Here is a 27,775-nt window from a genome sequence, read left to right on the forward strand (position 1 = left end):
AGGTGAAGCATGAGGTTCTGGGAAAATGTATTTAATCCCAGTTACCTATTGAAACTGGATCTATAATTGTCAGTTTACAGAATGTCATTAATTTTGTTTAATTATAGCCCCTACGAGTAGTCCCACAATGAGCTTTCCTCAGAACGCGCTGTTTCTGTATCTGTAGCTTGAAATGCTAATGAGGAGGAGAGAGCGCTAATGTTTACAGTGGATGTATGCAATGGCTCGTAGACTCGTTGCTGTAAGATGCCTCGAATTTGCCCATTCTCATCTGATAACCCTGGTTTGCAGAGCTGCACACTCAGTCATTTCAATGTAGGGAAAGGCAGATATCGCGCGCGCCATAACACAACAGCAGAACGTTATCCACATAATGCTAACAACGAAGCACACAACACTGCGTTACAGAATGTGTATTCCATGGGCGTAGATTTAGGGGAGGACGCTAGGTACTTGTCCCCACCAACATTTAAAAATGACCCAATTGTCCCCACCAACATTTTAGTGAACTCCTTTGTGCTGCAATTTGGATCGATTCCGAAAAAATATTTTGCACAGTATATTTGTAAAACTTGTTTCCTTTTATTGTCCGTCGGCCAGTAAAGTGAAAAAAGTTAACCAATGCGCCTTTGAGCCTGCGAAACAAGATTGTCATTTAATTGGCTGAAGTGGCAGTCAGAAACACTTTGTGAATCTTGCCTTGCAGTAAGAGAGTGGTCAGCATTCTGACACGGTAAACTTCTAAATACGCCAGGAAATAATAAAGTCTCATATTAGTATTTCGTTTGGTCTCAGCATTGATATTTTTGACCCTTTTGTGCTTGTAGATAGGAACATTTCACCCAAAAACAAGAGATGTATAAGAAGTTTTTTCACCACCCAGAGAGTAAGTAGCTAGCAAGGTCGTTGTTAGTTAGCTAGTAGGAAAACTACCCACACAGTGCAAACCTGCTAGCCTTACATCGCCACCCATTCTACAATGGAAACATGTTTTGAAAGTTGTTAGTGTGGTAGAGCATGTAACTTTTACTTGTATTAGATCTATCCCTAGCGTCTGCAAACTTTCGACCAGTGTGTTAGCAACAGCTGGTCTTGTTGAAGCCAGAAGGATAAGCTAACCTACCTAATGTCAGCAGTCAACTAAGCATGGTTAGTGTCTGTATTAAATTGATGAATTACTGTGCAGGAAAAACAGCACTCTGAAGCTAAAGATGTAGAGCAGGATGGTGATGAATCAGCATCAGGGGGTCAGGTGAGAAGTTGAATTTGTCCATTTTGGTCAAGATTGCATTAAATTGTTGTTTTTAAGGGATGTTTAGACAATGTTACCCATGAATGTTCTCATTCAGACTTATACTTGTAGGTAGTAAAAAGGTGCCATCAATTGGGATGCCAAAATATAAATCTTTATTTCATGGCTCAGAAATCCAGTACAGATGATGTACGCCTAGTACAGCTCCATAAAAAAAAACTTTTCGATAACCCAGCTAGCAACGCAGTGCAGCGCAATCTACTGTTCTGGCGGTGAATTGCTTTCAGCACGCAGGGCCGTCGGAGTAGTATAAATTTAACCAATCTGTCTGACTCCATGCGTGCGTCTGTACGTAACGGAGTCGGAGAAGTATAAATCGGCCTTAATACGGCGTATTCAGACAATGAAAACTGAGCTTTTTGAATACGCTCCCCTAGCCAGAGACATTTGAAAATGCCGGGTTCACGTAGTTGTGTGGTAGCCTGGCTGCCAGCCCAACTTCTCCCCGCCCCCAAAAAAATTTGGTCGGGAAGTTGGGTCTGGAGGGTCTCGTATTGGGGACCAACTACAGAAAACCAGAATCTGGGCGAACCAATTAAATTGCCAGGGCGGGCTTTATACGATGATGGACAGATGATCAACAGTAACGTAATAACCCACGTCACAAAAGAGCGCTTAAGTTGAATTTGTTTTGAACAAACATGGCTACCGCTGGAGATCTGGGATGTCATGATACTGCCATCGAGTCTGTTTTAGAAGACATCGACAGCGCATTCATTTTGAAAGAGGAACAGAGAGACGCAATCAAGGTATTGTAAAAAAAACATATAAATATGTTTTTGCCGTCCTTCCTACGGGATTCGGTAAAAGTTTAATTTATCAGCTGGCCCTGATGGAGTTGTAATTCTAAACGCAGAACTTCGTATATGCATTGCCCTTTATTGTTTCGCTCAAAAAGGTTGACCGTGTGAACAAGTACTCTCCCTACCCTTAAATCAATTTTACAACACCGGCAAAAATCGTTTGTATTCATTCTTCAAGCATACTTCAAGTCTGCTTGTAGTTAAGTTCTGTTGACAACAACTATGCTGTGCTTAACATACGTCACATACTCTGTTGCTCTGATTGGTTGTAGATCTATCCAATTGAGCGAAGAGGCATTTGTTTTCCAGGCTCGTTTGAAACACGCCCTGTAGTCAAAGCCCAACGGAGAGTTCTCAGACTCATATTCTGACTAGAATTATGAGTATGACAACGTCAGGCTAGTAGTGTGGACGGGGTCCGGAGCTTTTCAGATACGATGACTTTCATTTGCCATGGCATTGGGGGTAGCTTTCGCTCTATAGCTATAATGTCAAGATGAACATGGAAGGTGAAAGAAATATGCTGCTCCATCTCTAGAATTTATTTACCAGTTTAGTTTGTGTACTTCAGGTACAAGTATTATCACTTAATAGGCTAGATACGCGTTAATCCTACGCAGAAGGCGAGCGTTGTACTCGGGTGCCTGAACGATAGGGGGACAAGGCAGAGAAGACGGTTTAAACGAAAAATAGAGCGCCGATTCTTGGTGAGACCTGGCTGAACAGCTAGCTGGTGGGAACATTTTAAAACACCAAATAGTATTGCCAGAGGAGTATGTAAACAAGGCACCGTGGTGGGAGGGAGGGGCAGGAGTGGCTTGACCATGACAACGATTGTCATGTACCCGTGTTAGTGTGGACGGCAAACATTTGGAAAACGATATGAAAACGCTAGTGGGCAAAGATAGTTTTCAATTTGAATACGCGTTGTAAAACTTTCCAAAAACCTGTAAACTCGTAGATTCTGCATAGTTCTGAAATGTTATCATTTGGTTACATTCTGTTATAGAATATGCGTTTTTTATTGATTGTATATTTTGAGTTTTATTCACATCCATTCTGCAGGTACAATGCATTGTGACAATACAATTTGATTAGGTTAAAATCAACAAATAATCGTGATAATTAATCGTGATCTCAATATTGATCAAATAATCGTGATCATTTTGGCCATAATCGTGCAGCCCTAGTTTTAATCATATTCGAAACGATACAAAGTCTAAATATCAATTGGTGCCTATTTCAACTTTTAGTAGCAGTTTCCCTCAACAGAATGCTTTTAATCAAAGGATGATGATGATGATTAAGATGACGAAGAGACATTAATAACTGCTGCCGCAGAAATGGATGCAGAGAATTATGTATGGTAGCTACTGTAGTTCTCTCTCCGTGTACTTTTGTTTACAGGCTTGTGTGGAATTGTCAGTTACACTGACATAATGAGAATAATGAATATAAAAACGATTTGCACATTCTGACAACAGGCCATGGATGCTGTATACAGTGAGATGTTCATTTAATGGCAGGTGAATTCTACATGTGGAACTGTGAAATGTAATGTATTCTCATATATTTCCAGTTACAAGTAAATGAGTTGTACAAACTGCATCTCATGAAAAAAGTGTCAAAAACTGACCAAGAGATGGTGTAGGCCTATTTAGGGTAGAAGAATAAAGGCTAATCTTGAAAAAGATTTACTGGAACATCAGTTACAGGAGGATGCATGGTCACAGGTGACGTTAATAGTAGGAACAATAACCTATATGAATATTACTTGTTAAATTTTCGGAATGTCTATTTTGACCAAGAGATGGTGTACTTGAAGAAAGGCTGATCTTTTATCAACCTGCCCCACCTCTGATATGGTAAAATATGGAGTTACTGAATGGAGTCTCAACTTGATGGCTCTCACACATCATTGTGTAACTTACTGTAGCATTGCTAGTCATGTTGATAAGTAAGGGTCAAGATTGTGCTGTGATTGTAGTTGTTCTTGGGTATAAAAGGAATTGTGAAGCATTGTTCTGTGGATTCTTGATCTCCTGAGACCTTCTCCTCAGCTCTGGCTTGTCCTACTTCTTCTTCCTCACCTCTTGCTTTCTATCTCTGGTTTACAATAATCATGGTAGAGTAGGTAAGAGTTAACCTTCATTCATTTTCTTTCATTATATGATTAAATGATTATATTGTTTAACCTTAATTTGACCATTCATGCTCTGATTTAACCCATAGTCAAATAACTGTAATCCCATTGGTATTGGCATTATTTGGTTAATGTTAATACTGTTCAGTTTCCCATCTTTCTTCAAACCATAGGGGAATTAGTTTCGGTTGTGTGGCCAATATTGACCCCCTACAATCTTGAAATAGATTTGCTGAAACAGGACGGTACATGGTGAATCATGTAAATTTCAGGAACAATAGCCAATAAAAATAGCCTACTCATGAGATTTCTATTTGTAGGCAATGAAGAAGACCAAATACAATTTCAATTATTTGTCATTATTTCAGTGCAAAAAATCATTTGGTCAGTTCTGACTTCTGAGTGTAACATTAGCGATGAAGGCCCAAGGGCTTAGAATGTTGCTAAAATAAATTACAGATTGTGACGGGAAACGTTAACGTTAACTTAGGTATTCATCAGGGAATTAAAGCACATCAAGCACTAGGAGCCCCTGACCACCTTAATCCGCCCCTGCTTACTATCGTCTCCCCGGCGTAAAATAAGCAAATTAAATTTTGTTCGAGATCGCTCGGCTGAACCACGAAAGGATATCCCTGGCATGTCTGCCAAGTGCCAACGCTAGCAGAATCAGAAAGTGGGAGGGGATAGGTAAAAACGCACAATTTGGCATGGAAAACCTGCTAGCAAGCAGGTTAGTTTCACGGAGTAAGTTACCATGGAAACTTACCAAAAGGTTTTGTTATCTCTCTTTCTGGAACGGAATCCTTGGAGTAAGCCTCTTTTCAGGGTTAAACAACTCAAAGTTTTCACTAAACCCGCTACCTGGAATACCCCCCAGGAATTAGGGATGTGGGGTTCGTGAACGATTCGTTCATTTTGAACGAATCTTTACAAGTCCTCTCAAAGAGTGATTTGTTCATTTTCTCGTGGCCGCGCATCGGGACTGTTGCATAGGCTCGTCCAAGTAAACAGAAAATAGTCGTTCATTTCCTGACTCGGTCTTCGGGTACGAGTCTTTGGATAATTTTCTCGTGACCTGCATAGGCTCTGTACTGGTAGCTAGAGGAAACAAACGATTCGTTCATTTCCCTACTCGGTCTTTCTACGAGTCTTTGGAGAATTTTTTCACGTGACCCGCATTTTTTTTGTAGAGGAAACAGTTTCCTCATTCCCTTTTGCGTGGCCGCTGTTTTAGTATGACGTGTATGATATTCGCTCAAGTCATGCTGACTGGTTTTGTTATTTTCGCTTTACACTTACAGTTTAGTTTAGTGTAAAACATACAAACTGTCATGATACATTATTTTAATGGAGGAATTTCTTTTAAAATAGTATCTGCTGATGCACATGCACTAACCTACATGAGAATATCATACATGTTTCCCCCCCCCCCCCCCCCCCCCCCCCCCCCCCCCCCCCCCCCCCCCCCCCCCCCCCCCCCCCCCCCCCCCCCCCCCCCCCCCCCCCCCCATTGAAATGAACGAATGACTCGAAAAACGATTCGTTCATTTTACTGAACGAGATTCAGGAACCGAATCAGTCAAATGAACCGAACTTCCCATCACTACCAGGTATACCCCCCCCCCCCCCCCCTGGGGGGTGTTCCATCAACGTCGATTAAGGAAAAGCAAGACTTATTTCGCCAAGTCTCACTTACTTTAGCGAGAGTTCCGTTCCATTAAGTTGGATTATTCTAGTTCTAGCTACGTAACCAAGGTTCGAAACTAGCCTGATCCGTGTCAGGAAACAACACCTCTCTGCTGCTTTACGCTTTGCTTTTTGCGACATAACTCCTCTTTTCGACTATCGCCTGATCTGGGCTAAAGAGTCTAAGCTTATTGAGGTCTAGCTTGAATTAGCATTGCCTGATAGTGGAACGGAATGTTAGTGTAACGGCTTGAGGCTTAAGTCTAAGTTGACGTTTACCCAAGTGAGACTTATTCGTGATAGTGCAACTTGCGTCAGCGACTTTGATGGAACCCCCCCCTGGAATACCCCGCAGGTCGTTGTGATGGAGGGTGGAGGGGTCATAATTGATAAAATATTTCCTAACAGCCGTATTGGCTCAACTCCACCTGCCTCATGTTGATTTGGCGGTTGATAGACCAAGTGCTTTTGGGTCACTGGTCTGTCCATGTCCTTGGCCGGTGTGAAAATGCTGACATTGAATCAGCAGTCCATATTTTGCACAAAGCCTATTCATGCCTCAGTACAGCCCTTGTAATACATCAAGTGTCATAGGATATAAAACTATGACATTGACAAAGTGCCCATTGACTGAATGAAAAAAAATTACGGTCAGAGCACTCAACCCTTTCTCCCCAAAATGTTTTGCCTCCATGACCCCCGAAAAATAGGAGAAACGCTTGTCTTGGAAGGCTTCTTACACAAAAAATTAAATTATTTTACCTTGGTGGCTTTACAAAAGGGCTTTGTCTTCGGGGGAGTGTTTTGCACATCGATTTGGACCCCCTGCAGGTGGAGAGGCAGTTAGAGACAGTGAGGTGTTGAAATGAGAACTGTAAATGAGGATCGAGAGGGAGTGTGTGTGAGAGTGGGGGTGGGAAGGGGGGGGGGGCAGGCAGGAAGGTGGTTAGGTAAATGGAGCACATTACAGTAATTACCTTGACTTTGACACACTGTCCTGCAGTCCGACTGGGTTCCTCTGCTCAGCCAATGCTCTTCTGGTCTCTGCCCACTGCTCCGCATACTTCCCAGGGGGCCATGCCTGGGGTGCTGAGATAAGGAGAGGCCCATTTACATGAGCACTTGCCTAAGTAAGTCTCTGAAGGAGACAGGCATGCTCCGTACTGCGGGGGGGGGGGGGGGGTTGACTGCGGTTTGCTGACGCAACAGCCCACATACCACGAATGTATGACGACGATACCCACAGACACAGATATCCAGTGTATATAGGCAGCAGCAGACTCGCTTGCAACACACAAGACAGGATGTAAACATAAAACACAAATTCCAGAAAGCGGCTCACTTGCACGCCTATGACAGGCATTGACTACAGAGAAGTACACACAACTCAGCAGGGTTCAGAGTGGCAGGGGGGAGAGAGATGAGAGAGTGCCCCCCTCCCCTCTGTTTTGGGAGGGAATCTCATAGGAGTCAGGGTGGCAAACGGATGTTGGATCAGAAGGGGCTGCGGAGTGAAGCCAGCCTCCCTGCAGCTAAAGGTCTAGCCCTGGCCACGTGTCTTTCTAGCACTGAGGGACTTGGCATCTCCCACTGATTTACAGTTTGGATTTCAGTTGTTTTTTTTCCCACCCCGATCTACCTCTCGCTTGAGGCTCCGTGTTGCACGGAGGCACAAAGCCAAAGTAATGTCTCAGATGCAGACCAGTAATTAAAAGGAGATGGGGGAACAAAGATGGCAAATAAAACATATTACGTCAGCTAAGGTAGATGTGGACTGGCAGGGTTGTGAATTTCTAAGGAGAGTGTGGGACGAAAAAAAGAAAAACAACATTTTGGACAATATCTATTACAGAAACTGATTTGGGTAACCCTGAAATGAGGCAAACTCTGGGTTTTCTGTTCCAGAAAGAGAGGTAACGCAAACTGTGGGTAAGTGTCCATGGTAACTGACTGTGAACCTAACCTGGGGGGTATTTCAGGTAGAGGGTTCAAAAAACTCTGATCCTACATTTAGTCATTTAGCAGACACTCTTATCCAGAGCGACTTCTGATCCTAACCCTGAACTCTGAGTTGAGTTACTTTGAAATGGGAATTTCAGAAAACTCGGTTCCAGAACAGCTGATATGTTTTAGTTAATTCAACTCGGAGTACGGCAAGTCTGAGTTTAGCGCGTGCATGAATACTACCAAGCCAACATCTATGGAGCTCCAATACTAGGATTCACCATGGCACCCGACGACAAAAAGCGTTGTCCTACTTCACCACACTTTAGATATAAGTTTTATTTTGTGTTTATGGTCAATCTGAGCACATATTCCAGAAAAAGCAACACGGCTGTAGCAACGTAGCCTATACAAGTGGCGTGGGAGACAATTGATGCCGAGTCAATGCATATATTTGAATGCAATAGCCAGTCCATACATTGAACATTTAATCCCACTGTCCGTTAATATTACAGGAGAAAAAGTGGTGGACTAAATAAAATAGCATGTTCAATGTTATATTACATATAAAAACATACTACGAACAGGTAATGCATATTTTGCTTATACGCTTGTGATTGTTTGGTCACAGGTGATGTTAATTAGGGTGACACTTCGTCGCGGGGGGGGGGGGGGTGCGGGCATTTAGTCCAGTGCTTCTGTGGCTTTCAGTGGTTGTTTAATGTCTTTAATGTGTCTTATCCATATATTAAAGCAATAATGATAACAAATAAACAATTCTAAATAATAAATTGTTAATGGTCCCATATTAACATAAGAAAATTAAGACACTTCAGTCCTCCTCATATATTCAACAAAGGTGCTCACATTGTTGCCAGATAGGAAATGGTATCATACCAAAGACTCACAATCATCGTATTTGGAGGATAATTATTGTGCATCTGGCAACACTGAAAAGGCGGTTGACCAATGACAGTTCTCTCTACGGTCAGAGCTCGCGCAAGAAGGTGGAATGTATGGGAAATACCCTTCCAAAACTTGCAAGGCCGGGCATAATTATTAGTTTGTGAAAGACCCAGAGAAACACAAATATCCAACGAGGCAAAATCCCGGATGATTTTGGAATCCCTGCCGGACGCATTTTTTAGGTCTCAAAAAGAGGACTTGTCCGGGTAAAAGAGGACGTCTGGTCACCCTATGTTAATAGTAGGAACAATAACCTATATGAATATTACTTGTAACATTTTCTGAACTTTTATGTTGAGCAAGAGATGGTGTACTTGAAGAAAGGTTGATCTTGTAAGGTTATCAACCTGCCCCCACCTCTCATATGGTAAAATATGGAGTTACTGGATGGAGTCTCAACTTGATGGCTCTCACACATCATTGTGTAACTTACTGTAGCATTGCTATTCATGTTGATAAGTAAGGGTAAAGATTTTGCTGTGATTGTAGTTGTTCTTGGGTATAAAAGGAATTGTGAAGTATTGTTCTGTGGACTCTTGATCTCCTGAGACCTTCTCAGCTCTAGCTTGTCCTACTCCTTCCTCACCTCTTGCTTTATATCTCTGGTTTACAATAATCATGGTAGAGTAGGTAAGCGTTAACCTTCCTTGATTTTATTCATTTGCATTATGATTAAATTATTATATTATTTAACCTTAATTTGACCATTCTTGCTCTGATTTAACCCATAGTCAAATAACCGTAATTCGATTGGTATTGGCATTATTTGGTTAATGTTAATACACTGTTCAGTTTCCCATCTTACTTCAAACCATAAGGGAATTAGTTTCAGTTGTTTGGCCAATATTGACCCCCTACAATCTTGAAATAGATTTGCTGAAACAGGACGGTACATGGTGAATCATGTAAATTGTAGGAACAATAGCCAATGAAAATACTCATTAGATTTCTATTTGTAGGCAATGAAGAAGACCAAATACAATTTCAATTATTTGTCTCAGGCTTGCCAACTTTTCCAAAAACCTTGGCGTGAGATTTGGTAGCCCCCCCCGGGCGAGCTTTTGCGAGCTTCACTCCCCCCAAAGGCGAGTTTACACGGCTGCATAGCCGCGGGAACATATTTTATCAGGGGGGTGCTGGCGGGGGCTTAATGTTGCGGGGCGGCAGGGAGGAACTGGGAGTAAAAATTGGCCCTGGACTTTGATCCAGTCCGGCCCACCAGAAATGGCCCCCATATACGCCACCACAGCTGCCCTGCTAATGCAAGCATCAGGGTTCCTACGGTCATGGAAAACCTGGAAAAGTCATGGAATTTTTTAACGGTTATTTCCAGGCCTGGAAAAGTGCTTGAAAAAAATTAAATCCCAAAAGTTTTGGAAAAGTCATGGAAAGTTGTTATAATCATATTTTCATGTTGTTCATTTAAGCTGAGTTTTAAATAATTCACATGCGTTTAAAAGAAATATATTCAAAATATAAGCAGGCATACGCTCTCATACTAACTGAAGTTAGATGGCCATAGCAACAGTAACTCAGAGAAGCGCAAGGGATAATTCAAAATTCTAGGAAAGTGTAGCTTTAACGATGCTTGGCTATAAATGGAAAGATACATTAAACAGACAAAGACCCGGGACGAGCAAAATGTCGGTTGTGTGGTGGAAAATCATTCGACATTTAAACATGGGAGAGGCGGCATTAACTAGCCATTCCAAAGGTAGCAAACATAAGAGCGCTGCTGCTAGCAAAGCTAGTGCTACAGCAGCACCCATTACCGGCTTTCTCACCACAGCGAGGTCCACTGCTACGCCTAGCAGCAGGGGTCGATAACCGATGCTGTGACAAAAAATGAAGTCCTAACTGCGGGGGTAATGTGGGCTGAAGGGGCTTATTTTCCCGACTATGACCGGCGTTCTATACATTATGCCGCTTATTACACGGCTACTTGCCAAAAAACAACTCAACAAAGTGTGTCTTTTCACAATTTATTTGTTACCGTTTGTAGTGTTGATCAGCAGAAAAATAGTTTGACGTTGAACTTCATAGACGTTGAACATTCTTTAGGCTTCAAATCAGCTGACGTCGCTAAGCAACGGAGTACGCTGGGGTTGAAAAGTTACCGGACTGCTTGCGGAGTGCTACAAAAGATGTGAATCTGAGGCAAAAAGGCCACTTCCATTGACAGCGGTCAAATATGCATAGCAAAGTTCAAATGTAAAAAAAATGTTCACCGAAGAACGTTGGGAAGCCCCATTTAGGTGAATGGAGCTTTCTACAGTATTACGAACAGCCGTGTAATACGTAAGGGATAATGCCCGACGAGGTGTCCAATATCATCTGATATTAACGGACGATGCGGAGGCGTGAACCGTCCGACGCGCAGCGGAGGTTGCTTCCGCGGAGTCCGTTATCAGATGATATTGGACACCTCGAAGGGCATTATCCCTCTTATACCATGGTCACTTGCCAACGATTTTTTTTACAAACATTAATTTATGTTTTAAGGCGGTTTGCAATAGAAATGTAACATTTTTCAACGTTGGCCAACTCTGATATTTATAGTCCGCTCAGCTCATACACCTTCTTTCCTTTGGCTGAGCTATTAGCCCAAAAGCTAACGTAATGCTAGCAGGATTCAAAGCCAATAACATTGTGTATGGTTGACAAACAGTAGATATAATTTTACAGTATATTTGACAATAAGATTTGCTAGCTAACCAGCCATGTCACTGTCCCAAAATCAATATAAAGATTTTCACGAACAATATCTGCCATATACTAGTACTAGGGCTACAGTATGGCCGCAGCCTGTGGAGAGTTGAATAGCAAATGGATGTGAGATGATCACATCAAAGTTGACATTTTCTCCAATCAGTGATTATAATTTGACAGTATGTTTAACAACAAGACTAGCCAGCTATCAAGCCATGTTATTATCCCCAAATAAAATCAAGACTTTTAAGAAAAAAATAATCGGCCATGTGTAGAGTTAGCCTGCCAGCCCAACTTCTCCCCGCCCCCAAAAAAATTTGGTCGGGAAGTTGGGTCTGGAGGGTCTCGTATTGGGGACCAACTACAGAAAACCAGAATCTGGGCGAACCAATGAAATTGCCAGGGCGGGCTTTATACGATGGTGGACAGATGATCAACAGTAACGTAATCACCTACGTCACAAAAGAGCGCTTAAGTTGAATTCGTTTTGAACAAACATGGCTACCGCTGGAGATCTGGGATGTTATGATACTGCCATCGAGTCTGTTTTAGAAGACATCGACAGCGCATTAATTTTGAAAGAGGAACAGAGAGACGCAATCAAGGCATTTGTCGATGGAAAATATGTTTTTGCCGTCTTTCCTACGGGATTCGGTAAAAGTTTAATTTATCAGCTGGCCCCGATGGAGTTGTAATCCTAAACGGAGAACTTTGTATATGCATTGCTCTTTATTGTTTCGCTCAAAAAGGTTGACCGTGTGAACAAGTACTCTCCCTACCCTTAAATTAATTTTACAACACCAGCAAAAATCGTTTGTATTCATTCTTCAAGCATACTTCAAGTCTGCTTGTAGTTTAGTTCTGTTGACAACAACTATGCTGTGCTTAACATACGTCACATACTCTGTTGCTCTGATTGGTTGTAGATCTATCCAATTGAGCGAAGAGGCATATGTTTTCCAGGCTCGTTTGAAACACGCCCTGTAGTCAAAGCCCAACGGAGAGTTCTCAGACTCATATTCTGACTAGAATTATGAGTATGACAATGTCAGGCTAGTGTAGAGTTGCTGCTAGCCGCAGACTGTCTGAAGTAGATTGACTAGCGAGGTGAATAGCGAATGGGATGTGAGATGAGCGGTTACGTGACACTGACACACTACATTCAGAAAAGAAACATTTTTCAAATAGGTTAAAATAAATATTGAAGTCACTCATTGTTGTAAATACAAGTTAGCTTGTTAAAGTCTTTCACTTATTGTAAATGGAGGCTTTGACTACGTCACTGTTGTTATGGTTACATATTTAAGATATTTTGTACAGGCTCCTGTGTTGCCAGCGGAATAATTTAGAACGGTGAAAAGACAGTTTTTCTGCAATGACGCAGTAGGTGTCCGTTATCACCCTATAATGTACACCCCTGCAGCCAATCAGAATTGAGTATTTACCCAGACCATGGTATAAAACTTTTTAACGTATACACCAAGATTTCACAAAAAGTTTGGTCATGGAAATTTGGTTTAAAGTCATGGAAAAGGCATGGAAAAGTCATAGAAATCCGTTGGTCAAAATGTGTATGAACCCTGAAGCATAGTCTGTGTTCAATGGGATGCGAGTTAGGGAGTTCAATCCTGAAAGCGAGCGCGCATAGTGAAAAATGTTTGGCCTTTATTTGAGCGAAAAATAGTTGAGCTTCATGTAAAATAAACAGCCGTTTTTCAATTGGTAAAACCTTGTCTAGTGAAGGTGATTTCTTTGTCTCTTAATTTTTCAGCCCCACCCTACGTTTCTTACCCTGGTTTTCCATAGTTATTCTTTTCCCGGTGCTCCCGAATGCCAGTCTGCTACTGCGGAGCTGTGCCACGGTGGTGGATTTTTAAGTCATATAATTTTAAATTCTCGTGCTGTCAGGGGGTGCTGCAGCACCCTCGAGCACCCCTAGTTCCCGCGGCCATGCACGGCTGTTTGCGCGTCAATGTTGCTTCACTCGGTTAACCTGCGCGTCGTCCGTTAATGTTTACAACGTTAGTTTGGCTACTTGTTTGGCGTTGCCTTTTCAGCGTGAGATATACAAGGTGTGGCGTGAGAGCGTGAGAAATGGGTGAAATGCGTGTGTCACGCGGCGAAACCGTGAGAGTTGGCAGCTCTGCTGTCTTTATTTCAGTGCGGAAAATCAATTGGTTAGTTCTGACTTCTGAGTGTAACATTAGGCTGCCGATGAAGGCCCAAGTCCGGTGGCCCTGAAGTGCAAATAACACCCCCTAATATGAGTACATCCCCCAAATGAAAATACTCCCCCCCAATACGAGTCAACTCCCCCCAAATCAGATGACTTGTTCACCTCCCCCCAATACAAAAACGCGCTCCCCCAAATGGAAAACGACATTACATTAACTCAAAAACACATTACATTAACTCTGAACGGAAAGGGTAGGTACTACACTTTAGCGCTGATTGGATGCAGTAGGCTAACTGACAAGAAATAAGAAATTGATCGACAGAAGTACAAAATGCAATAGCCTGACAAAGTTACGTGCACCAGTACATTTATTTGGGTATCGAAGCATGTAGCATAGGCTACGTATGCAAAAGCATAAATTGCGTGTTAAACGTTAACATCGATAGCCAAACAACTAGCTAGTCCACGTAACTCTGTCATTATCATGAACTTAATAGTTTTGATTGGAAGGAAAGAGGAAACATTAATGTTTACAATTCAGAGTCATTACACTACCCACATTACACAAAAACTAATAGTCCACTACAGAAGAATTAAATGCCACAATGACAGAGTAACGTGGACCAGGATAGTTGTTTGGCTATCGATTTTTACATTTAACACGAAATACTTTTGCCTAAGTAGCCTACTATTTGCTACATTCTTCGATAGCCAAACAAATGTTCTGGTGCACTTAACTCTGCCAGGCTATTGCATTGTGTACTTCTGTCGATCAATTTCTTATTTCTTGTTAGTTAGCCTACTGCATCCAATCAGCGCTAAAGTGTAGTACCTACCCTTTCCGTTCAGAGTTAATGTAACGTGTTTTTGAGTTAATGTAATGTCGTTTTCCATTTGGGGGAGCGCGTTTTTGTATTGGGGGGAGGTGAACAAGTCATCCGATTTGGGGGGAGTTGACTCGTATTGGGGGGGAGTATTTTCATTTGGGGGATGTACTCATATTAGGGGGTGTGGTTTGCACTTCAGGGCCACCGTACCCAAGGGCTTAGAATGTTGCTAAAATAAATTACAGATTGTGACGGGAAACGTTAACGTTAACTTGGGTATTCATCCGGGAATTAAGGCACATCAAATCGCAGTTTTAATATCGGCACCCCGGCGTATAACCAAGCGAAATTAAATTTTGTTCGAGATCGCTCGGCTGAACCAGGAAACAATATCCCATGTCTGCCAACGCCAGCAGAATCAGAAAGTGGGAGGGGATAGGTAGAAAACACAAAGGCAGTTTATCAATCCGAAGAACACTGAGAACGCAAGTACATTCTTTTGAAGAACGTTCTGGCAAGCCTCCTTGCGAGAATGGTCTGGCAAGGACGCAAGGACAGAGAATGAATTGAGATGGTTAGGGTTTTCCTGGACTCGCAGCATTATGATAACTCTGACTAACTACAAAAACTAGATTGTTATCTAGCTAAAAAATGGTCTGTCTACCTGTAATTTTACGTTTTCTGTAGCCCTTGCTAACTTACAGTACCTGTTAACTAGTGTCTGCACTGCACTGAGATGCTACTATCTAGGTTATCGACAAGTCGGAGCAAATTTACAAATTAGCCGTTTCATCAATAAAATAAAAACATTTTCAGCGACTGAACTGCCTATTTTTCGTCACATTTTAATTCAGATGCTGATTTACACTACCGTTTAGCTGAAATATGAAAAGTAAAAAATTACAGTTGTGAGGTTTGTCCGCCTCGCTTGACATCTTGCAATGACTTCTGGGAAATCAGAAGCGTTCTCGCTGGTCAAGTCACCATCCGATGCAACCTCGATAAGAGGGGCGGACATTTCCAGGTATTTTTGGCGTTTTTGGTGACTTGTGTTCTTTGGATTGGAACCGTACTTGGGCAATAAAAGATGACGTCAAACGAGTTCGCAAGAACACAAGAACAGAAAAAAACGTGGATTGATGAAGCCAGAGTTTGGCATGGAAAACCTCCTAGCGAGCAGGTTAGTTTCACAGAGTAAGTTACCATGGAGATGTACCAAAAGGTTTCGTTACCTTTCTTTCTGGAACTGAATCCTTGGATTAGGCCTCTTTTCAGGGTTTAACAACCCAGGGCCTCAATTACTAACAGGATTGCGCCCATTTCAGTCGTGAAATAGCGGGTAAAGACAACACAGTATTTATAAAGGCAGCACACTTGAAAAAAAACGCAGATTACCGCTGCTGGGAGGGTATAAGGGAAAGTGGGTGTAGCTCCTCCTGTTCGCTGTACTTTTTTCTTTTCTTTTTCTCGAATCACCTATTGTGGCAGTAACATGCAGGCGATTTTTCCCGTCTTTTAACGGCGCGCTAATTAACACTAATGGGCGCTGATTGCCTGACGAGGATCTGGTTTGATAAATATCACGCAAAATGCAGAAATACACCGTCCGCTATTTGCGGTTGGGTAAAGGCGCAGATTAAGCTGTGGTCGCAATGTTAGTAAATGAGGCCCTTTAAATTTTCACTAAACCCGCTACCTGGAATACCCCCTGCTCGAATGTGTAAATAATCAAATTCATCTGTAAAAGATTGTTGCTCCTACTTGAAACAGTGTTTAACCACGGCACACATTATTTATGACAGTTTTTGGTTAAAAACTCACTGAACTCACTCGCGTCACTAAAACTTAAGGTATACTTTAATTGAATCTGGTATTTTTGTGGGTCGTCGCCCTGTTTGCCTCATTTTCATAATTTGAGACATGCTTTGAATAAGTTTGATGATTTTCCTCTGTCATGGGTAGTCTGCCTATCAAAGCACACATTAGGAGTCTGATAGATGAGTCATACTCATAATTCTAGTCAGAATATGAGTCTGATACGGCTCCATTGGGCTGTGATTATGGGGCGTGTTTCAACCGAACCCAGAAAAAAATGCCTCTTTGCTCAATTGGATAGACCTACAACCAAATTGGCAGCCATGTTTGTTGAAAACAAATTCAACCCAAGCGCTTTGGTGACGTGGTTGATTACATCACTGTTGATCATCTGTCCATCATCCCCGCCCTGACAATTTGAATGGTACGAACAGTTCTTGTTCGGGCATAGTTCATCCCCAACGGAGCAATGCCAGACCGAACTTCCCAACCTAAAATGTTAAAGCATGCAATAAAGCATGATACGACAAGCAGACTGCCCACTGGCAGAGGGCATTTTTACTTAGACATGAACTTAGACTTATAGACAAATGTCATATGCTGGATAAAAGATCAGTCTGGAGGTGTAGTTGCAGTGTGCAACCCATTCACATCTTTTTATGTATAATTCCAGCCATCTTCCCTACAAAGGGATGTATCACCCTTGGTAACCGCCTCCCCCTTTCTATGTTTTGGGCATGTGCATTTCAACCGGACTTGCCCTTTCTCGTCCCAAAGTAATATCACCATGGATACGTTACCTCCCTTCAGTACCCTGATAGCCGGAGTGAGCTCCTCCAGACCCTCCATGACTGTCCTGACCATCAAGTGTGAAGCGTCCATTTTTTTTTTCTCGCTACTATTTTAGGAAAGGCCCCTTCCGAACTGGAGGGCTCGTTACGTGACACTGATATAAATGAGAATACATTTGAAGACCACCCCCCCCACACACACACAATCCCCACACCACACCCCCAACCTTATTATTGATGCCTCCCAGCTAACTGGGGCAGATTTGTTATGGCTATTTCCTATGCCCTCCCATGCTCTCGAATGGCTACTTAGTGCCGCTGCCTCTCAGGGAGAGAGGGAGAGAGAGAGAGAGAGACACCCCTCTTACATTTGATTGAAGTTATTAAAGCCCAATGGACAAACAGGAGACCTAGGGCAAAAAACGGCCTGAAATCACTGATTGGTCTCTCTCTCTTTTCCCTGTTTTTCTTTCTTGTCCGACTTGAATATAAATGTGGTTCAGAGTTGGAAAATGTATTTCTTAAGACAGAGGAAAACTCTTGTATTGGGTAAATTGAGTGAAATGTTAAATTGTGGTAGGATTGCTGTGGGCTATTTCAGCCAGAAAAGACAAACTCCAAAAAGCAGTGCATTCACATGACCTCACCCACAAAGAACATTCAAATACAAAATAGTTCCATTGTGTTTTCCACTTCAAGGCAACACACAACACTTAGATTCCCACTGATCATTTTAGCACAACATCTTCCTTATCCTCACACAAACACCCAGACACACAGTCAGTTAACCGGTCTGCCAGCCAGCCAGCAGGCCATAGGACTTGGCACGGCGTCTCCCACACAGACCCAGTCTGGCCTGTACCGTCTGCCCTTGGTTCAACCCTTGTTGGGATACAGTAAAACTGGCCGTGTAGTCAGGGTCGGAACCCAGTGTTGGGGAGCCAGCCAATCGGAACAGAGAGCCTCGTCTCGGCAACTCCTGTCTCTGCAGTTATTGTGATTGTGTATCTGGTGGGTTTGTGGTAATGTGTGTGAGGGTGTGTGTCAACTCCGGACTCCCCCCAGGGTGCTTGGTATTGTTTGGTGTTGAGCAGTAGGACAAGGTAGGGCTGGGCGATATGGGTAAAAAAATTATCGATATAGATATTTATATTTACATTCGATAACAATAATTAAACGATAGACCACAGATCTGTAGTAATAGCTAAATAAGTCTCCTCCTCAACTTTTTCCCTACACTCGGCATAACTCGGCAGTTTAGGTAGAGCGGTGTGAGAGAAATGCTTGCACCCAGGGAGCACGTACCTGGGGTCAAGTAACTTAAGCTTTTTAAAACCTTGCTTTTTATCAATAGCCTACCTATCAATACCTTGGCGCAAACTCACACTTTCTGCATGTTCCAACGAGTGATTTTGCTTCAGGTGGTAAAAAAGGTTTCTTATATATTAGTATTAAAATTGGACCAATACGCTGCTCTTATTGGTCCAGAGACGTTCTAAGAAATCCGCAAACGATTTACGGACCTATTAAGTGGTTGCCTTGGAGATGTTGACAACATGGCGTCTGCTCCAGATTTGTTGTTTTTGATTTGGGATTTTCCTACGTGTTGTTATATTATATAAAAAAAACAAATATGGACTTTTCGACAGATCTACCAACACCTTTGTAAGCAGAGATTTGTTAAAACGTTTGGTCAACAAGAAGTCCACATTTGGTTAGACGGTACAAGGTTAGACTGGGCACTGAAATTCTTAAGACAAGACAATGCAAGCACCTGACATAACATATACGTACACGGAACAAATTTACATCTATGCTGAGCTTAGATAAGTGAACTTCCTAAATATACAGATAGCAATAAATAAACGACTATACTAACCCTAACACTAAAACTTCTAAAATTACAGATAACAATAAATAGTACGCTATACTAACCCTAATGCACAAAAAAAAAGACCTGTTTCAACCCTATAACTTATCTAACCTAAGTGGAGTACAGTGCAATAGTGCAAATTTGCAGATCAGTGACTATGTCAATGACCAAACAGGAGCCTGGTGGCGAGGTACAGTAGTGCAATGTTACTGAAAGAGCAACCAGTAGCTGAAAGTGACAGTGTATAAGTGACTAGTGTGCAGTAAAAATGTCCATATCAGTGTCCATTGAGAAGCCTGATGACCCTTGGGTAGAAACTGTTGTCCAGTCTGCGTGTGCGCGACCGGATGCTGCGGTAACGCCTGCCAGAAGGCAACGGGGTAAAGAGACTGAAGGATGGGTGGGAACAGTCTCTTAGAATCCTGCTGGCTTTCCTTAGGCAACGTGTGTGGTAGGTGTCCTGTAGGGCTGGGAGCTACCTGCCGATGATGAACTCAGCAGAACGGACCACGCTTCGTAGGGCCTTGCGGTCCCGGTCTGTGCAGGTCCCATACCACACTGTGATACAACCAGTCAGAATGCTCTCTATAGTGCATCGGTAAAAGTTAGTGAGGATGACTGAGTCCATACCAAACTTCTTCAGTCTCCTCAGAAAGAAAAGGCGCTTGCGGGCCGCTTTGACCACCTTGTCCGTGTGAACAGACCAGGTGAGGTCATTGCTGATGTTCACCCCGAGGAACTTGAAGCAGCTGACCTTCTCCACTTCCGATCCATTGATGAATAGGGGTGCATGCTCCTCCTCCTGCCGCCTCCTATAGTCCACAATCATCTCCTTGGTCTTGCTGATGTTAAGAGAGAGGTTGTTGTCCTGACACCATGATCAGGGTGTCAACCTCCTCTCTGTAGGCTGACTCGTCACTGTCAGAGATGAGGCCCACGATTGTTGTGTCGTCAGCAAACTTAACGAGGAGGTTGGAGCTGTGCGTTGCCGCACAGTCGTGGGTGAACAAGGAGAACAGGAGAGGGCTGAGCACACAGCCCTGGGGGGTGCCTGTGTTGGTGATCAGTACAGATGAGGTGCGGTCACCGATTCTCACCACCTGTGGCCTCCCCGTCAGGAAGTGGAAGATCCACTTGCAGAGGGAGGTGCTTAGTCCCAGGTCCACAAGCTTGGAGACCAGTCTGGAGGGGATGATGGTGTTGAATGCAGAGCTGTAGTCAATGAACAGCATCCTCACATATGTATTCCCCTTGTTCAGGTGGGAGAGAGCGGTGTGCATAGTGTGAAAGAAGTTTTGGGCCTATATGTACAATGAATGTGTTTCAGGAAGAAGCTTGATACAATGTATGTTAATTCAACTCCATTTGGTAGAGATGCCACCTGTAGTTTTATAACACCTAACTAGGAGACATGAAGTCTAAGAGACATGAAGTCTGGGTGACCTGATAGGGTTCTTGTCACCTGGGGGGAAGAGACAGTTGGTCTGAAGAAAATGTGGATTCAACTGTATTGTTCTAAGGATTTAACCAATGACAGAAGAGAATTGGTATAGCTTCAGGTCTGTAGGATGGACCAATGGCTTTTGAGAACTGTTGTATCTATAAAATGGTCTGTTGAAGAATGTTCTGGGGGGTTCAGGGCCATCAGCTGAGTAGTGCTGGTGGGCTGGATTCTCCCGGTTCCATTCTAGAATGCTAGATGGAGCTGTATGGAATTGTCTTTGTGTTACTGTCTTATGTTTGTGTGCTGATGATGTTATGTTGGTAACGTTATTATGCTTAAAACTACGTCAAATAAACATTAACTCTATACTTCACCCAACTTCAGCTTGAACAATTGATTGTCTGCAAAAAACTACCACGACAATAGTCAGAGCGATGGCATCGTCTGTAGACCTGTTGGACCGGTATGCAAACTGCATAGGGTCCAGGGTGGGGGGCAGCGAGGAGCAGATTAATGATTTGACTAGCCGCTCGAAGCACTTCATGATGACAGAGGTCAGTGCTATTTGGCGATAGTCGTTCAGACATGTGACCTTGGTGTTCTTGGGCACAGGGATGACGGTGGTCCTCTTGAAGCAGGTGGGGAGTAGAGACAGGTTAAGGGAGAGGTTGAAGATGTCACTGAAGACCCCTGCCAGCTTGTCAGCGCAGCCCCTGAGGGCCCTACCTGATATGCCGTCTGGGCCAGGTGAGCTGGGTTTTACGGAGCTCTTGTCGATGTGGCCATCTCTTAGGCGCACCGGAAGCAACGTAGGGGGACGTGGAGCGGGCTAAAGGAGGAAGGTGATTATGATGGATCCCCTATGGAGGGTCCATTTTTCTGCTGCTAATTCGGTGATCCTATACTACTGTACTGTAAGTGCCGAAATTGAGTGTAGCCTACATTTCAAGATTAGTTGAGCAAGTGACACTGGTAAGAACTGACAATTTATCCTGTCTCTCCTGTATATAATTGTACTGCACACTGGGACATTACTAGTGCAGAAGGATATTCGTTTTCCACATTGTAGCACTGACCAGTAAACAGCAACATTTGTAATCTACATGTAGATTGATGTGATGTACCACATCAAGCAAATACTCTGGTGCAGCTTTTTTGACCTCAGCAAAAAATTATTTTCCTACAAAATAAAAGAGTCAATGGAATGTAATCCTTTTAGCCAGACACAGGAGCATTGGGGAAACGCAGCTCTGTTCCCGGATACAAGACAATTTGAGGACAGTAAATATTATTCTACAAGTCTGCTGTAAATCTGCTTAGACACAATGTATCTGGGAAGACAGTTTGAGGGTTTTTATAAACAGGACTTGACTATAAGTCTCAGGACCAAAAAAACATGAAAAAATAGATTTTGACTCATCCATCTGTAAAACTGGAACAGATGTTAACAGCTTTTTAATATGCAAAACGTTTGAGACCGAGCCGTAGATTAGTTTACTACTGCTTCTTAATCTCTGACTTTGAGAGATTCCAGTGGTTCGAATGAGTGTTAATTCCATCACCCAGGTATGTGAAAGCATAATCAGTTTTTCTAATCTTTGCTAAAAAAACACGCGAAAGTTTGTGACTAGCCTTGCCTTGGTGTGCGGCATAAAGTGTTCCCATGGCAACCGATTGGTGGCCCAATTTACACAGATGAAATCCAATACTTTGACACTCATTTGTTTTAATAGAATTTTGATAGAAGCCAGAGTAGGGTTGATTCATTTTTTTTACTTTGCCATTCTCAATATGGATATGTACAATTGGTTCCAGATCATAATTGCGCACGTGAAAATCAAACATAATTCCATCAGAAATCCTCATGCCCTCGGTTTTACTAATCAGCCAACCCTAGTCTAGTGTCTACAGGTAACGTTGCTGAGATGTTTGTCATGTAGAAAATCTAGCTTTGACGCACTTGACGTCACAGCTTTCATACTCTTTAGATATGTAAATGCATGGGGTCACGTCGCGCCTCTGTCACCCTCCAGACAACATCGGCTACAAGATAATGGGCCAGGTGAGTTCAGGAAGAGAACTGAAGTCAAGCGGTGCTAAGGATAACTCCCTAGCACAGAACACAGAGGTATGTCCTAGACTGCTGTCCTCTCCTACGTGGGCAGGAGAGAAAGATTGAAAGAGCAAGGGCATAGATGGATAGAAAAGCGAAAGGGAGGCAGGTAGAGGTAATTTGACGCTGCATTTTCTAAAAGCTCTGTCGCACAAAATATTTGGGGGGGTTTCCGTTTGAGCAAGCTCTCTGGAAAAGCCATGCGGCTCTGGGAGCATGTGAAAGTAAATGTTGCCTCATCAAGCTCGATGACTCGTAATCTGGTCTGAGCCCTTGATGGGACAAACATTGCAAATTGGCACTGCCTTGATAATGACAAACGGGGACGGTATGGAGCACAGTCTTCCAGCTCACTGGTTTTGTACTTTCACACCTCTTTCTTTCTGGGGGGGAAAAAAGTGAAGAGGTGCAGATGTCACAGTCAAAGTTGTTTTTGGCAGAACCTGTGAATAGACAAATACAGTCAAGAGTCATAAAGCACAATATGGTATTGCATGTGTGTGTCTGCGTACGTACGCGGTTGCACACACATTTAAAAATGATTACCGTGTAGTGTGTGAGACTATTCTGTATTCTCTGTGTGTGTGTTGGAGGTGGGAGATTTTGGTCCCTGTTGAAATGCAAACCTTCCCATTCTTCAACCTTTTTTCGCTGCATAATGTTTTAGGCCTAGGTTTAAATTTTACAGTTTGATGGCCAGAGATCGTTATCATCATCAGGGTCAGCTACAATTACAATTTGCCGCTCTGCCTCTTCTGTTCAGCTGTGTTTGGCATCTCTTATTCAAAACATTAGAGAAGATTGCACTTGGTACGTGCTTGGCACTGGAGGTTCAGCATGAAGTCCTCTAGGTTTGAGTTTCAGCATTTGGCAAGTTATCTTTGAGACCCCCCACCGTCACACACACACATTCACACACACATTGCAAAATAGGAAGTGGCTGTCACAATACACACCCTCTGCACTCTTGAGGGTCTGAGGACCTTAAGTCCACACATCCTTCCTTCCCCAAGCCCAGAGTGTCCCCCTCGACTCCGAGAGTCCACTGAGCTGAACACGACCAGAGCCTCATCAGCGGTACACTCTGGGCACGGTCGTTTGGATCGTTCGGCGAGCGAGGCAATTAGTGTTGCGTGGCTTCGAAGAGACAGAGAAGAAGAGTGAGTGGGATAAAGGCAAAGAAGGGGAGGAAAGGACAGGGAGAGGGAGGGATAGTGGCTAGATGAAGCCGAGCGATTTAACCGGAGCCTGGGGAAGTAGATTAAGGGGATGTTGCCGTGAGGACAGGTCAGGGGGTATATTAACCAGAGGCACGTCGGGACATGGAGGTCAGTCTGAGGTCACAGGGAGTAATGCTCCTGGTGACTTAGGCTAATACACTTTGCATCCCTGCTGTTCACTGGCACAGTATAAATAGCCCTGTTCTACGTTTATCTATCTATGTCCCTCTTTCGAGTCACAGGAAAGGATTTATTCTGCAACTCACATAAGACCAGACTGAGAAAGTTAATTGAAGTTTGGTTTCATAACCGCTTTTTAGAAATGGACACGTAGGGTCTGTTTGGGCATCCGTGGACCTCTAAAAATCCTCCAAAAAAGGCCACTACCCTACCAGGGCACCAACTGCACATGTTACAAAGCAAAAAGTGAGATGTTTGAAGAGAGGCCCTGCAAAGAGGTCCGTCGCTACTCAAAAACTATATAAAGACACTCAAAGCGCGGAAAAATTCATCTCGCCCAGATTTGGGAGAGAGATGTATGTTACTTTCACTTGGATTTGGCCATTTTGATTTGATTCAGTTTTACTGTAGACGCGAACCTACTGCCAATGTGTGGAATTTGTTCTCTGAATAAACTCCATAAAGTAGTATAATCACATCTACACGTCCACATCTGTCAGTATCAGTGTCCTCTTTGTAGTGGATATCTAGGTTTTCATTCCTACAGTACCCTTATCTTTACCCCCCCATATCTCCTAATCCTGAGTGAAGTGCCCTCCCAGAATGCAGATGGCCACCTGGTGGCCACCTGACAACATTACTGTCCAACCACACTCAGGCAAGCCCCTTTCGGTTCAGGCTCACATGCATAATAAACGAGCTGGGTCGCTCCGGAAGCTGTTGAGTCCACTCACCATTTGTCAGGGGATGGCCCTTCATTCCACTGTGTAGGAGGAGGCGATTTTGGAGGGGTGTATGAAGATGCCATTATCTTTATAGGGCCATGGTCAATACAGACTGAAAACGACATTAGGTTATCAGGGTGTTAACAATTCAGGTTAGTGATCTGAATCACCTGTTTTTTTTCTTCCCTACCGAGCACTGATTAGACTGACAAGCCCCCAGCCATATCTAGTAAAGGTTTAATTGAACAGCTGTGTGTTGGAAGTGATTTATTTAAAAGGATAGGGGGAGGACGGAGTTGAGAGAGTGTGAAAGCCGGAAGAGGAGAGAGACGGTTGTTGAGGAAGCGGGCGGGCTGACAGAGAGGAGTGTGGACATAATAAGTGTCGGTGCATGAGAGGAGAGGATGAAACGGAGGCTGCTTGGGAGAGCGGGGGCCTACTTGCTGCAGCCTAGCAGCAACACGCTGTTGTTCCTGAGAACCTGTGGCTTTGTGCTGGGCAGCCATGCGCTTGCCAATTCCCAGTGTACACTTCCATTGTCTTGCATAATCATGTAATCAATTGAAAGGTGTCTTTATCATCTTTTCCTGTTTTAATTTTCTCTTGGATTTGTAGGATTTGTGTGTGGTCTACCACAAAACACATGACCCAAATTGTGAGATTCCAACCCTCAACTCCCCTCCGTTGTGTATTTCACATCAATCCTCCTTCATATTCCATGGCATTCAGTCAGTGGCAGATATAATCGAAATGTTTCCTTGGTCTTCGGAAATGCTTGTTTAGCCTCCATCTTATGAATGTATGTCATCAGTGTTTTTGATCGCCAGGGAAGTGAGGGAACAGGAAAAAGGAAATGTGGCATTAGATGGAATGAAGAAGCTCTCTGAGTGAGCAGCATATCAATGATAGAATTCTCTCTCCAATGCTTAATCTCGCAACTGCTTTCTCGTAATCGCCAAGGCTCCTGCAAAATCATTTTACCTCGTCAAGTGTATAAATATGCAAATACCTCACAGAGCCCCGGTATCCAATCACAATGTGACAACTAGCTTTTATCCCAGTGGTATTCATTTATGCACAGAATGCCTCTCTCTTCAATGCTTTCTGCTTTTTGGTCCTTGTAGTCTTGCCACAGAGAGCTCTGTCTATCTTCCCCTCTGTGGATACTGTTTTAAATGTATTTTAATGAAAAGTAGAACATATTGCCTTTGTTTGGCTTTTACTGTATCCATTGGCAGATTTGTTTGCTGGTACACAGCAAGCTAACAGCAATTCCATTGGACTCTTGGAACTTTTTTTTTTTTTTTTCGTTTTTGTCCGCCCCCCCCACATTCTTACAGGAGCCTGGGCCAAAATATCATTATATGTATGGATAGTGATATGAACTCTGAAAATGTCAGCAACTGGATTTCAGAGAGGCCCTGATTTTCTTGTTCTGCGCTTCTCTTGGCAGGCCTGAGATCCACTCGCCTTATCAAATAAATTGGAGAGCGGCTTTTTTCTCGATTGGCTCTACAGAAAGGTTCTGGCTCACCCGAGGGTCTTCCGCTCATGGCTGTGGCTGATGGGAAAACTACTTAGAATAATTGTGTTCCAGGAGGGCCACCGTTGTCGCCTCCAACAGCCCTGTGTGTGTGTGTGTGCTTGAGTATGTTTGTTGCTGCAGTTGTTTATGGGGTCACATATCTGCAAGTGTGTGTGTGGGTCATGTGTGTGTGTGTGTGATTATTTTTGAACTACACAGCACCACTTGCATGAATATTGGCTTCTTCATCCCAACAAACAGGGATCATAGAGGAGAATTTCCACTTGGGGCTGAATACGTCATCCTTCCCCAACATATGTCAGGATGTGTGCTCTTTTTCTCCAGCCCTGGCCCACAACGTTGTAGCCTGCCTCTGTTTGCAGTCTCATAATTGCATTTTGCTCTAGGTAGTCAAGAGCCCTTTTAAACTGACATTGAAACTCATGTCATAATTGTAACAAAGTAGCCTTGGTTGTCTGTTGGAGTCTTAGTTTGTTTTTCCTTCTCCAGGGGCTGTTTTGTCTAGGAGCAACTTAATAAACCCAGCCCAAAATGATTAACATCAACAGACAGGATGTTTTGTCCAGTTGCCATGTAGTTTTGTTGTGTGATATAATTGGGATTTGATCTTTTGGGGTGGGAGGGCAGAACATCCTGGAATTCTTACTTTCTAATATTTCTTCAGTCAAAGGTTGTTGATGAAAACACAATGGTAAGAAGAGTTATGTCACATCAACAATAACATCTGTATTCTCAGCCCTGCATCTTTGAAAAGCCTCTCAATAGGACAACAAAAAATGATTCCTCTCCTCTTTGTCCCTTGTCTCTGTGGATGCCTCATCAGATTAGCGTAATTCCAAACTGTGGAGTCGCACGGTGCCATTTGCCTCTCTTTATCATCTTACTTTTCAGAGAAATATTATAGAAGATGCTCATAATACACTCCCGTTGGCTGGCGACCCCCCCTTTTAATGTGTCCTCGAGTCTTGTTGGACACACTTACACACTCACACACAAAAACACGAGTCTGGCTGGGATGATGAGCATGAGATCTCGTTGTGGCACAGCGTGTCTCCATGCAAAGTGAACATCTGTCTCGATGACTGCTCCGGTGCCAATTATGTTAGAATGTCCACATGGCTACCTAGTGAGGCTGACGGGCCTGAAACAGCCCCATACTGACGTCTCTATCATATTCCTACAATAATGAGAGGACAGCATGTGCTTTCTCCCTACAGCAATTCACAACCAAGCTCAATCCCTCCTTTGCAGCTCGAGTTCTTGTCCTATGTCATTTCTGTCTCTTGAGATTTTGTGTCGTGCACCAGTTTTCAAAGAACATAATTAGGTGTCAGTATATAGTAGGTGGTACATTTTGACCAAAGCTGGATACATAAATCCTTTATATGTTAAAGTGCCTTGGAAATTCTTAGATGTTAGCATTAGCAGTATGTCTGACATTTGAGTGAAAAGATGTCCCTGTGTTGGGTTGCAAAGTGTATGTGGGTCCCCTTCACTAG

At 43.2% G+C, this 27,775-nt stretch overlaps 1 protein-coding gene and 1 long non-coding RNA gene across 3 annotated transcripts in view; one reads left to right on the forward strand and one right to left on the reverse strand.

The window, feature by feature from the left end:
* Nucleotides 1-7,048, reverse strand: part of LOC124468457 — a 49,113-nt gene extending 42,065 nt beyond the window's left edge. Inside the window, exons 1-2 of the long non-coding RNA XR_006956191.1 lie at nt 6,925-7,048; nt 6,710-6,772 (exon numbers count right to left, since the gene is read on the reverse strand). This is a non-coding gene — a long non-coding RNA (uncharacterized LOC124468457). The remainder of the gene's footprint in view (nt 1-6,709; nt 6,773-6,924) is intronic.
* Nucleotides 1-27,775, forward strand: part of tmem132e (transmembrane protein 132E) — a 277,060-nt gene that overhangs the window by 216,926 nt on the left and 32,359 nt on the right. The gene's annotated exons all lie outside the window — the stretch shown is intronic.

Source organism: Hypomesus transpacificus, chromosome 6 (assembly GCF_021917145.1).
Source record: "Hypomesus transpacificus isolate Combined female chromosome 6, fHypTra1, whole genome shotgun sequence".
In the NCBI taxonomy this organism is placed as follows: Eukaryota; Metazoa; Chordata; class Actinopteri; order Osmeriformes; family Osmeridae; genus Hypomesus; species Hypomesus transpacificus.